The sequence below is a fragment of the Ochotona curzoniae genome, unplaced genomic scaffold (assembly GCF_017591425.1).
Source record: "Ochotona curzoniae isolate NIBS_2020 unplaced genomic scaffold, NIBS_Ocur_1.0 contig_3498, whole genome shotgun sequence".
Lineage (NCBI taxonomy): Eukaryota > Metazoa > Chordata > Mammalia > Lagomorpha > Ochotonidae > Ochotona > Ochotona curzoniae.
In genome coordinates this window covers 30159825-30174155 of record NW_024465885.1, presented here as the reverse complement: position 1 = coordinate 30174155, position 14331 = coordinate 30159825, and the positions used below count along the sequence as shown (strand labels likewise).

Here is a 14331-nt window from a genome sequence, read left to right as displayed (position 1 = left end):
TACAACAATATTAATCCTCGGCCACAGGGAAGAGCGGACATGAGAGTGAAAGTCTCCAGCAAGGATCAAGGAGCAGAAAGGAAAAGCCTGGTATACAGGAGACTGGTTGGAACCTCATGTCAGCTCTATGACCCAATCTCACATTTCTTATTGTATGAGAAAGTGAACACTTTTGTTTAAACCACTGTAATAGGCACTTGCGTATATTATGCATGAATATCTAAATACTAGAATGAATATTTGAAAGATGATTCATACATGTTTGTGTAATTTCCTGGAGTATCATATATGCACAACACTTTGCTAAAGATGAAATTCTTACATAGGAGAGAAATTGATCCATTTTTCTGAGACACATTTAACCTTTAAAATATTATGCTTCTATATCTGGCCATTGTAATCATAATTTATGAAGCTATAAGAAAACTAATTCAACTTTTTCATTTTTAATGTGAAATAGAACCAGAGTGAAGAAAACTCGATTGTGGAAGAATGTAAAATTTCTGGGATACTTCTAAAGCTTATAGCACTAGTAGAACAAAAAAGGATCAAAATCTGTATCACCTCAACAATTCTACAATAGCAGATTAAAATAAAAACAGGGGTTGGCATTGTAGCATTGTGTGTAAAGTTGCCACCTGCGGAACCAGCATTCCCTATGAGTTCCAGTTCAAACCTGGCTTCTCCAATTTCAATCCAGCTCCCTGCTAATCCACCTGGAAAGCAGTGGAAGATGGCTTAAGTTCTTGGACCCCCTCCACCAGTGTGGGAAATCAGAAACTACAGACTCCTGGCTTTGGTCTGGCAGGGGCCCAGGCACGTTCATTTTTAAAAAATGACTGAAACAAGGCCCAGCACGATAATGTAGTGATTAAAGTCCTCGCTTGTATGTGCCAGGATCCCATATGGTTGCTGATTCTCATCCCCATGGCCCTGCTTCCCCTCCAGCTCCCTGCTTGTGGCCTGGGAAAGCAGTGGAGGACGGCCCAAAACTTTGGCACCCTGCACCAGTGTGGGAGACCAGGAAGTGCTCCTGATTCCTGGCTTCAGATTGGCTCAGCTCCAGCCGTTATTGTCACTTGGGGAGTGCTTCAGTATATACTACAGGGAAGATGTAAAGATGGACTGAATGTAAAAATAATTCTTAACACCAAAAACGTCTGAAGAAAAATCAAGAGACATTAAGAACAATGATAAATGTCTACTTTTAAATGTAAGAATGCATGTGCTCCAAAAATAGGCTCTTTATCTGACTACAAAGTAAGGTAGTAACTCTGGAAAAGAATGACTAGGGCAAAATGGAAGTACATAATACATATTTCATCCTGATATAATGCATGATATAATCTTCTATAAAATAACAGTAAGCCTGAGACATGCATTTGGTACAATCCTTCATACACTGGTCAGGGCAACTTCATCCCTTATAAGAGTCGTTGGGCTCCGGTCCCAGTTCTAATTTCATCTTTCTGCTAATGCAGAACGCTGGAAGAAATCAGTGAAGATTTAGGCAGTCAGGTTCCTATCACGCTTTTGAGACACTGAAATTGAGTTCTTGGCTTCAAAGTGGCTTGGCTATTGCAGGGATTTGAGGAGTGGATCAGCATGATGGGGCAGACATGATTCCTACCCTGGCCTCTCTTCTTCCCTGTCTTCTCAAACGAACAAAGGTTTTAAAAAATAGATCAAATGCAATGCATTTCCCTTCCCTCTAGCTATGGTTGTATAGTGATATTTCACAGACACTGTTACTCAACTTTTCTAAGGAACCATAGTAACAATCTATCTTCCTTACAGCACAGGTTAATATTGAGTGGGAAAACATACGTTGTCATCCAAGACAATAACTAAATCACTGCTAAAATTATCTCAAATGTAATTAAGCATATGATATAAAACTATAGAAAACATCAGCTTGTAAAATAGCTCAATAATAAGTAATATTCCTAAAATTTCAGTGAAAGACTTACTAAAGCTTTTTATAGAAATTTTCAGATATCACTTACAAAATGGATACTATGGCTTGCTTACCAGTAGGGTTTTCTCGAAATCATGAACAAATATATATGAATATATATACACAATTTTGAGCAAAAGCAGTAATATATGGACTGACATACACATTTATATCATAAGAATATTGTAAAGTACATAATAAAATGGTTATCTTTCCACTATTAAGATAACATGATACTGGCATATCAGCTGACCAAAGATTGCATCAAAATCAATCCCTCAAGCAGTTTAAAAATAAATTCAAATATTTAAAATTTATACAACATTAACAGAAATCTGTGATAAGCCAATGCATTTCATTTACAGCAGGATAACATCCTAAGAATGGGAAAAAAATAGAACTTATACAGTCAACACAATGCTTGAATAACAATCATTAGAGTCATTCTTAATAAAAGCAATAGTAATTACACAGTTACTTAACACTAAACTGAAAACTCTAGCCAAAACAATAAGCTGCACTCAAAATTTAAAATAGAGTGATTTTATAAAAGAAAAGTCCAAAGTATCTAAAATACTTATATCTTTTGCAAGTAACATGGTTTTCTGCCTAGATGGCCAAAATAATTGGTGAAAGAATACAGCTAATAAGGTGAAATTTCAAGATAAAGCCACAAAATTTATTTTCTGCTTTGCAAATGAAACCAATTCAAACATATTAGATAGCTGGTATCATTGATATTAAAGGGCCACACACCATTTGATCCACTTCGCCTACAACAATTTTCTTTATCTTAAGTCATTCCCATGAACTAGATGTGTATTATAAATTTCAGTCTGCAGACAAGAGAGCCTTGAGAAAGTAAAGGATTTTCCCAGAGTCACCCATAGTGCAAGATGTGGAGCTGGTGAGGAGCAGAGGGACCGAAACTAAATATTATATCACCACTTTCCCTCGTGAAGCCTTTATGGAGCCACATATCCATGTGTTGAAACACTTACCAATTTGCATAAAGAGTTAATTGGCAGCAATTGTTGACTTTTATTACTTGGTGAGACCTTGGTCTTAGGTAGTTCAGAAGCTTGAAAGTCATGTCTCCCCCACCAATGGGGTCCTTTCTGCCCACCAGTTAGTCAAATGATGCTCACCTATCATCACCTGGAAGCTGAGAGGGGGCAGTATTGCATTGTTGCAAAGCCACTCCTTTCTCAAGCCCCCATAAACATGGTCTCTCTCTTGGTCCCTGGCTTCCATTACTACTGCACTCCAACTCTGGCCCTCCCCAGTACCTGCTCGCTCTCTGGTTTCCCACAGAGTCTGACGACACGTAGCCCCTGAAAGTCTGTATCCCTTACCCTCTCTTCACTGCTTGGGCAAGTCAGTGAAGATGTGAATGCTAAGATGTTTTGCGATTCTAATTTGTGTGTGTTCAAGAATTCCAGGAGAGGTAAGGCCTAGCATTAAATGAATGTGGACAGAGAAGCCAGAAAGGTAAACGTTTGCAGCATTGTACATGTGTCTAGGTTGTTTGTTGCATTATCTCTTAAGGTAATTTATATTGCTGGGGAAGCTTGAACATAGGTCTTAAGTTTAACAAATGGATTTCATGGTAATAACCATTGGTAATAACCATTTGTTCCTCTCGATTTCAATTCAGACAGGATTGACTTTAAATTTGCTGATTTCCAGTGGGCACTGATTTCCAGTGGGCACTCCTTACTACACTGTAGACCTGTTTGGCATGATCTCTCTTACACCCTGTATAGCTTCTGCATGCACTTAATATATCAATCCTTGGTAAAATAATATACCAACTAAGAGAAACAGTACATGTAATTTTGAAGAACTTTTTTAGATCATGAGTTTAGACATGCAATGACCTCTATTACAGATATCTGTCATATTCAACAGAATCAAAGGACTTCCCATCAATGGTTATAAAAAAAATTAGGCAGTGAATTCCAAGGGAATTACTTCTTAGTTCCATCCAAGTATTTATAAATCAGAAGAACAATTTCATTTAATTTCACCTACCTGAAAAACTTGAAAACTTCTAATGAAGATGTATCCCAAGCAAAGATGGCACATTGAGAACAGGTAAAAAAACAGACAAAGAAGCATTGGACAAGGTAAAGAAGAACAGTGAAACACTGGATAATAGGCTGAAGCGGAGGGGCACCTGGAGACCCATGGACACTGGAAAGTTGCAGAGAGAAGAGCGGTACTGCAGAGAGCAGGACTTAAGCAGAAACCGGCAGTCGGAGGGCCACAGGCGGCTTACCAGCTGGGAAACGGGACTTCAACCAGGGACTCAAGAGCTAAACCCAGCCGTAGAACTGCCCATCCTGTCCTGCTGATTTGCTTAACCTGACCATAAGCACAAACAGAGTAGCAGAGCTCAAGCAGTTAGGGTGGACTTCACGGCTCAGACCTACAACAGTACCACATCCCATATCACTTTGTGTACCATGAAAAAAGCTGTGGGGACAGAGGAACAACAAAGCTGCACACGTGCTAAGCCAGGGAATTCATTTCTGATTCAGCACATTTCACTGGCCCAACTAGGAAAGCAGTGCCAACTTGGAATCCTACAATTTCCATCCAAAATACATCAAGTACCATCCTCTCATCCCCAACATAAAAGGTAGCAGATTCCAGCAAAAAGAGAAAAGAAAAGGAAATATAGGCCCGGCCTGATAGCCTAGTTGCCAAAGTCCTCACCTTGCATGCTCTTGGATATCATATGGGCACCAGGTCATTACCCAGCTGCCCCACTTGACTTCCAGCTCCCTGCTTATAGCCTGGGCAAGCAGTAGAGGATGTACCAAAGCCTTTGGACCATTAACCTGTGTGGGATACATGGAAGAAGCTCCTGGTTCCTGGTTTGGTTCGGCTCAGCCATTGCAGCACTTGGGGGAGGGAACCAGAAGCTGGAATATCTTTTTTTCTGTCTCTCCTTCTTTCTGTATATCTGACATTCCAATAAAAAATATATAACATTTTAAAGATTTATTTATTTTTAATTGGAAAGTCAGATATACAGAGAAGAGGAGAGACAGCAAGGAAGATCTTCCATCTGATGATTCATTCCCCAAGTGAGCGCAACAGCCGGTGCTGCACTTATCCAAAGCCAGGAGCCAGGAACCTCCTCCTGGTCTCCCACATAGATGCAGGGTCGCAAGGCTTTGGGCCATCCTCATCTGCTTTCCCAGGCCATAAGTAGGGAGCTGGATGGGAAGTGGAGCTGCCGGGATTAGAACTGGCGCCCATATGGGATCCCGGCACCTCTAGGCCACAGTGCTGGGCCCAACATATATAAATCTTAAAAGAAAAAAAAAATCTGTGCCACTAACAACCCTTTGTTATAGGACAACTAATGTCTCCCTAAGCACAGTTACTGCTGGAAGAGGCAGAAGGAGAAAGGCTGAGCAGGCAACACTGGCCACTGCACAGGACCACAGGGGTAGAGAGTGCTGAGCCAGGAGCTGGCACTACAGAGAGCATGGTGGAAGCCTCACATGACAGCCTGGGACTGAAACTTGCTCGAGTGAGTGGCACAAGCAACTGCAAACCAAGAACTGGGTACTGAATAGAATCAGTGCCCAGACTGATGGCAACATGGACTTAAAAATGGGCCTAAGGAGAAGAATCTTCTACCTGGAGTTGCAATCATCAAGAGCAAAGGAAGAGTCAGAAGCACATAGCATATTCCTGATACCTCCCGCACAAAGGAGCGAAAGCCTCTGTCAACCTCTGAGCTAACTGAGAGACATATCAAGGAGCTGGGGACATAAAGAATTTTTTTAAACTGTTACAAATTTCCTGAGAAAGAACAAGAAGCATCTCAGGACTATCTTACGAGAAATAGCAGTGTTGAAGCCAAATCAATAAAAATCATCAGAAATGAAGAACACAATGCAGCTAATCAAATACTTAGTGGAAAGGTTGAATAATAGAATGAGTGAAAAGAAAGAATCTCAGAATTGGAAATCTCAAAGAGCTTCACAAACTCCAGACTACATTTTCAGATCATTTTAAGTAAAATAAAAATAGTCTGTTATAAAAAATAAATTATTATAAAATAAATTTTACAATGACTATAAATCACACATAAAAATAAATTAGTATTTGTCAACTAAAAAACTAAAGCATAGATTAGTAATTCAAGTTTCTGACATCAGTAATTCACATTTGTATTAACTACTTACAAGGAACAATCCATTCCACTCACCATTTGGACAGATGTTTGGAATTTCATTTGAGGAGTTACCCAGGTAAAATTCCTGAAGATCTGAAAAAAAAAGTGATTTACAAAAATAAATAAAATGCAATTTATCTATCATTTAAAAAAATCTGTTTCCATAGTAATTAGACTCATGCTTGACTCCTGCATGAGCTTATCCAGATTCATAATCTCCATTTAACACGAAGGTTGCTTAGAAAGTAGCACATTTTTTACTTGTTCACACATCACTTGAAGTTCAAGGAGACAGCCTGCTGACCCTCAGCCCTGACCTCCAGGAGCCAGACTCTGCAGATGAAAGCAGCACTTCATTCCCAACTGAATCCACACTTCCCTGAACCAAGGCAGTGCACCAGCTCACTCTTACTTTCAATGCCATTTTACGAACTGTTGAGGTAAAATTACACTATGTTTCATGGTAAATCTCTGTTTTGAAATGCATGAGGTGAGATCATTTATAAGTTTAGCGATTGTAACACCTGTGGAAATGTATTTTAGGCCATGATTGCAAGGTAATTTCAGATATAATACTAGCAGCGTCAAATACTTTCATAAAATCAGAAGAACACGTTCTTGTTTAAAAAAAAAAAAAAATCAGTAGTTTTAAAAGAAGAAAACATAGTAGGCTCCAGAAAGGAGAAGTTTAAGTTGAGCTAAGACCTTAGCTAGAGCTGGTACTGTGACAAGATGCAAAGCCTCAAGGCCTCATAATCTTCCCATTTTAGTATTTTAAATTACCAAGGTCTCTGAAACATGCCAGGTATTGAGTTGAGTATTTGGGACACTAAAAGCATCCTAGAAGAATCCTTAGGTAGAAAGCTTAGTTCTAATAATCTTATTTCTTCAAAGCATTATATGAATATACTTTTCCACTCATAATTAACACAGAAGGAAATTTATGAAGAGCAGTTTTACCATGAGCTAAGGTTGTTTACCAATGTTCTTTCTTTAACCTTTGCAGTATATTTGGCTTCCAAAGTCTTCAGCTAACTATCTGAAAAGCTTTCACATGTAAATAAACCTATTGTGCAAAGATAAAGCTCTGAAAATCTGAAACATTGTTTTTCCATTGAATATTTTAAAAGGAATCTTCTATTTACTTACTGGTCTAAATCTGTGTCAGTTTCCAGGCTCAGCGTGAAGCTTAAAACATGTTGCAGAGATTAAAACTTCCACATGTGCAAATCAGTAAATAGATTCCACATGGAAGAGCAGAATAAAGACCTTAAGATCCATTCCGCAAATCATTTCTTAACTACTGTTTCATATGTGGCGCTGAGTTTAATGTTTTGCTTACAGTGAGAATGTTTAAATAGAGTATAAAAGGGCAAGACAGAATTTCAATCGTGATATAACACCCTCATTCTCCCTCATTTTCATGTCTCCTTCTTAAAAAGATGTAATCACATTTCTGTTCATTAACCTTAAGAACTATTCATGTGTTTAGAGTGACTTTCACTTGCGACAGCTGGTAGTTTCCTGCATGGCAAAATCATCTACTGAAATCTAGAAATAAAGATATCAAAAAAGGCAATGAACATACAACCAAGTTGCCAAGTTTCACTCGAAATCAAAGTTCTGCCAAAATTATAATAATTAAGATAAAAGATATGTAAACGTTTACCTTATAGCAAATGACATATTTTTCTTTCTGAGATATTCAGGAATCTGCCCACACAGCTCACTGCCTCCGCTCACTTTGTAAAAACCTCTCTTCAGTTAAGTAACAATTCCCTCTAATTTACCTCAGCTGATATGCAGGATACTGCGTTAGAGATGAATTTAACTAAACCAAGAGTACAAATTATATAATGTGATAAGGAGTTATTCAAATATCCCACCCTGGATTCGGCGCCATTTCCTCTTCCTCACAGCTGACGAAACTCGCGCCAGTCCAGCCATCCGCCAATCAGGCACTTCACCTGAAAATCCCGCCCCCCCAGCTCCCAGCCCCTCCCCCAGCTCCGCCCACTTACCAATCATTCTCAGGCAATCACCTGTGGCAGTCTCAGGCACCAATCCCCTGGGGGGAGCCTGGCCTCATCCCTCCCAGGCCCCGCCCCCCACACCTTGCAGGCTCACCGGCAGGTGACCCCAGGTGCGGCTGTGTCTCCCTGTTCTCCTTCCCTTCCTTCTCACCTCCCCACCCCCCTGGCGTGCTCCTGCCCACTGGAATAAACCTTGCGTCTGGTGTTTTAGGCTCACAGTAAGAACCAGGTTGCGGAAATTAGCTGCGCATAATAATATCGTAATAATATCATAATAACTAGAACTCAAACTTTTTAAAATAACTAACAATGTACCCATCGGAGAACATAATAAGAGAATTATCCCATTCATCTTTTCTTTAGTAAAAAAAAGATTTATTCTCTTTTTATTGGAAAGTCAGATATAAGAGAGGAGGAGAGACTGAGAGGAAGATGTTCAGTCTGTTGATCCACACCCTAAGGGCTGCAACAGCCAGAGCTGCACAAATCCAAAACCAGGAGCCAGGAGCTTCTTTGGGGTCTCCCATGCAAGTACAGGGTCCCAAAGCTTTGGGCCATCCTGGACTGCTCTCCCAGGCCACAGGCAGGGAGCTGGATGGGAAGCAAGGCTACCAGGATTAGTACCGGCGCCCAAAAGAGATCCCGGTGCGTTCAAGGAGAGGACTTTAGCCACTAGGCTACTGCACCAGACCCTATCCATCTTAAAGGGAAGACCAACTCGGCTCAGCATCAAGCCTGAGGTTGTCTAGTTGTTGATCAATAGAACTGAATTTTATTAGTGCTTTTTAATGGATTTTCTACATTCCATGACTGAAGTATTTCATTCTTTCCATCTCATCTACTTTATCTATAAGGAGAACTTTATCATAAAATAAGTATATACTTGAATATAGCAATATATGTATTACATAACACATATACATATGTATACATAGTGTGTATTGTGTGTATATATATACACATATACACATATATATATACTTTATATATATATGTATATATAAAGACCACCTCAAGATTTTTATAGGAGTTATAAAATATATGTGTGTGTATATATGTACGTATATGTACACACGCACATTATTTGGAAATATGTCAACCTAAAAATCTGTGTCTTCCGCGTCTGGTAAAGAACCACATTACAGAGTACTCACGTCAGCTTTTCAAAATTACAACTAAAAAACCATAAGCTATGTGGGCATGCTCTTTGGTTCCTTTCATACCATTTTCTTGAAGGAAATATTGTCCAGTAGATACAATATCTACTGTTTTTTCTCAATTATCTCCCTCTTCAGAAATCAAATATAATGTATCCCTTAGAAAAACTTTATAGTTCATTGTCTTGCGTTATGATCTTAACCTGTTGAATTCCATAATAAAAATCTTAGTTGTGGCATTAGAGTCTGGCAAAAATAAGCAAATATTGAAGTGTCTCTATAGTATCCTACTTTTGTCATAAAAGTTTCACTCTGATTTATATCCTTACAAAATATAGTACCAACATTAATAATACCTGTCATTTGATTTGCTTAATAATGTCAGACATGATCTTAGAAAAGATTATCTCCCTTATTTTAGGATTTCCGTGGTCAAATAATTCACAAGTGATGAAAATTTATTTTTCATTATTAATTCCAGAGAAAGTATTAGTAAGAAATCAAGTGTTTATCATGAAACCACTCCCGCAATTGATATCAAATGTACTTGTCAAAAGTCTATCAGTTATCACAAGTTTAAAATAGTCTGTTCAAATTTTAATAATGTCTTTGCTATTTTAGGGATTCAGGAAGGAAATGACAAAACTAACACAGACAATGGAAAATTCTCATAATGATGTTATTAGTTGTAGTTTACCACCTGCTCACTCTGAGTTATCAAAGAGTTTCAACCACCTATGTACTTGACTTAATTTACCTCCTAATAATACCATTCTGTCAGCTATGTGAATCACGCTGAAGAGTGATGGTTGTTTGGCTCTAATGAAGAAGGTTAATGCTGGGTTCCAATGTTGCTGATGCTTCCAGCCAGAATGCAAAAGAAGAAAGTGACAAAAAGCACAGCAGCTCAGATGCCTGGAGAAGGTTCTATGGCAGAAGAATAAAGGCCATCTCTGGAGTTTTGTGGGAGTAACAACGTAGGCTATGGTACCATTTGTTAAAGCAGTGTGCCAAGGGGATAATATGGTTGTATTCAGAGGCAAGGAGAGTAGCCTATTGGGTTGGCCATTTGTTGTAACATAGATTTTAGCTAAGCCATAGTTAACAGGATGTTCTTTGAAATACTGGGTCCTCTCATTGGTGCTGCATCATGACAATGGCTCCCCCTGCATGAGCCTCATGAGTAAATCCCAACCCTTCCACATTTTCAGCCTCTCATTCTAACAGCTACTTTCTCATAATTCAGAAACAGATTTGTGTGTCTCTTCAGAATCAATACCCTCCTCGACCTTGTGATTATCTCTATTCAATGTGCCCCCCTCTTCTACATAGTGAAATTCTTCAGACAAAAGCATGGACTTCATTGTTTTAACACTTCAATATATTAGTATTGTTATTATTCTTATTATTTATTATACTGCTCCACTTTCACTTCCACTGTTTAATGGAAACTAATATGTAAATTACCCCAGGAAGATCCAGTGGCAACACCACACTATCTCAATGAGCTCTTGCCCCGTTCTTTTCTTCATCCTAATTACCCATTTCTGAAGGTTAATGTTCCTAATGTTATTCTTTCTCTCAGTATATTGCCTCAATTAGCATTGCATTAATTAAATGCCAATAACCAACAGATTCCTACTTATGATCCTGTTCCATCTTCTGAGCTGTAGGCCCACTTACTTAATTACCTACTTAACATCACTCTCAGACCTCATATATACACTTCATACAAACTCTAGCTAAAGACAGCATGAAACATTCCTCAGCATTCCCTTCTATTCCTATTGGTTAGCAGTATCCCAATCAATCCACTAACTCAGATGTTTAATAATTCACACTGCTTCACGTGGTGGGGGGTATTGTGGGTCACTCTGACTAGGCGACAGCTCCCACTGGTTTGCTGAGTATGTGGTGGGCAGGATTGGGCTGAACTGTAACACCCATTACTGTGTGTAGAAGACAGGGCTAGAGCCAGCTGACACAGCAATTGCAACTAACAGTGTGCACATAGGTCGATTTGGGTGACGAACTTTGCAAGATTCTGTATTGACAGACACACACACGAATCAGGTCCTGAATCACCTCAGATGAAGTTTCTTTGGAAAGCCCTCCAACTGATCCACTGGACCCAGAACTCCAACCATGGAGAAAATTGCAGGTTCCATGGTCTGACCATAGAAAGCATGTGTCATCAAAACTTGATTTTCATTTCTTCAGTCACTTAGTAGCATGTTATTTAACTTCATGGTGTTGTTAATTTCTTTTTTCTTCCTGATGTTGATTTTGTTTTGTGGCTTTTCATTTAAGGGGAGGTATAGTAGCTGTGTAATGGAGACTGTCACATCTAGTAATTTCTATTTTTCTCTCTATTGTTGATTTTGTATTATGACTTTTCATTTGAGGGGGTTTACAGTAGCTGTGAAAATGGAGACTAACATATCCAGATGTGAGGATACAATGTAGTATGCATTTCTACTTCCAGACAAAGACAGACTTACAATGAAACTGTTTACTATATCTTGACAATAGGATTCTGGACTCTCTGCCATTGTCCATGCCTGTAATGATGGATGTAAGAATGTGTAAGAAAAACTATACTTTAGTAATGATATAGAGGAACTAGGTGGGGGGGCAGGGAATTGTGGCTGGGACAAGGGAAATACCTGGAGCCTATGGAACTGCATCATAAAACGATAATAATAACAATAATAATAATAAAAAAATTTTAAATGTGAAAAAAAAGAAATAAAGAAAATCCTCAATCCAAAAAAAAAAAAAAAAAAGAATGTATGTGCCAGAGCTGGAGCTCCTCAGTGGCTTCGACACAGCAGTGGACAACATATCCAGATGCACAAGGAGGATATGGCAGTACACTGGAGTCTGCAGAGGACAACTGATACCAAAACAGAGGACAGAGGACAGCACAAATCGATCGACTACTCCAGCAAAGAGTTGGCAGTGAATACCTGGGCAAACTCGAAGGTGGACTCTAAGGTGGACTGTGTCAGCCAGTGAAGTCTGGAGAGATTTCATTGTGATTGGAGTGGCAAGATCACCAATACAGAACTGTTGAATTATCAAAACCACCTGAGCAGGAATCTCAGAGCATTCCCCACATCAGGGACTCTGGGATGGCTGGGATGGCTGGGATGGTTGGCAGGCTGGGTGTGGCTTCTCCCTGTATCTCTCCCCTTATTTCTCTCTCCTCCCCCCCCCACCAGATACAGGAAGGAAAAAAGAGAAGGTCGGAATTGTGGCCTCACTCAGTTTCCTCTAGCCCTTGGCCCTTCTTATCCTAGTCAAATATGCAAAAATCATAAAAAATAAAATTTATACATTTAAAAAATTTCACACTGCTTCATTTTCTACATCATCCAAATACTAACCCAGATCTGTCCATATCCTGTATTAATTCCTGTATTTACTCCTGTTTGTATACTACTTGCATAGTAACTGCAACATTTATAGAACTCATTGATTTCCTGCCTTTAACCTCAGCATACTGACTGTCTCTATAACCCTACCAATGCTGAATTCAATAGATTACTGATGGCATACTAATATATATGTGTTTTTCCTGTGATTGCCTAAACACAGGTCAGAGCCCACTGAAAATAACACCTATATTATAAACACAATGTAATATGAAAAGAAAAAGCATTAGCAAGGACAAATCTATTAGGTCAACAATTGACAGACATAAGCCATTTCATGGACTTTGGCTACAGCTAAACTTAAGAAAGCAATTTCAGGTTAAACTTTGAACTTCAGAATTTATTTAGGACAGCAACTGAAATACTTCGTGTATTCAGTTAATTTCATTTGGCACTATTTCTAAATATAGTTTAAAGATCTGTTACTAGCTTGCTTCTTATTAACAAAAAGTAAGCATATACAAACACATGAATGTATTAAGAAAGCTGATGTGTGGTGATCTTTTTTTAAAGATTTTATTTATTTTTATTGGGAAGACATATGTACATAGAGGAGGAGAGACAGAGAGGAATATCTTCCACCCAATGGTTCACCCCACAGGTGCCCAGAATGGCCGGTGCTACACCGATCCGAATCCAGGAGCCAGGAACTTCCTCCAGGTCTCCCACATGGGTGAAGGGTCCCAAAGCTTTGTGACCCAGTTCCCAGGCCACAAGCAGGGAGCTGGATGGGAAATGGGGCTGCTGGGATTGCCCGTATGGGATCCTGGCACATTCAAGGCAAGAATTTTAACCGCTAAACTATTGCACCAGGGCCCGTTGTGTCGTGATTAAAAAATATATATATATGTATATATATATATGCAGTGTTATTTTGTTTAAGTCTGAATTAAATAGCAGTATTGGTTAAAATTATTTGCTCTCAAAATTGAGATTATTTTATTTTTACCAACAAAAATAGATACACATGCTAGACTATCTGAGGAGGTTCATTTCATAATGTATACCCAGACATGTCCAAATCAGTACACATCACAGTCCAGTAAGGAAATTGAGATTCAATATGTTCATATTAGTTATTTTAATACTCTTACAAAAGTTATCTATTAAATTTCAATTTTTAAAATATATAGTAGGGCCCGGCGCGGTGGCGCAGTGGTTAAGGTCCTCGCCTTGCACGCCCGGGATCCCATATGGGCGCCGGTTCTATCCCGGCAGCCCTGCTTCCCTTCCAGCTCCCTGCCTGTGGCCTGGGAAAGCAGTCGAGGACGGCCCAAAGCTTTGGGACCCTGCACCCATGTGGGAGACCAGGAAGAGGCTCCTGGCTTCGGATCGGCATAGTATTGGCCGTTGCGCTCACTTGGGGAGTGAATCATCGGACGGAAGATCTTCCTCTCTGTCTCTCCTCTCTGTATATCCGCCTTTCCAATAAAAATTAAAAAAATAAAATAAAAAATATATATATAGTAGTATATAGCCAATGTCATTGTAAGGGACTGATTTCCTAGGCCATTATCGGGGAAGTTGATGAGAAGGGGAGCAGCTGGGA

At 39.3% G+C, this 14331-nt stretch overlaps 1 long non-coding RNA gene across 2 annotated transcripts in view; it reads right to left on the bottom strand.

The window, feature by feature from the left end:
* Positions 1 to 6248, bottom strand: part of LOC121156762 — a 246426-nt gene extending 240178 nt beyond the window's left edge. For both annotated transcript variants that reach the window (XR_005883920.1, XR_005883921.1), the window contains exon 1: positions 6189 to 6248. This is a non-coding gene — a long non-coding RNA (uncharacterized LOC121156762). The remainder of the gene's footprint in view (positions 1 to 6188) is intronic.
* Positions 6249 to 14331: the final 8083 nt, after the last annotated feature.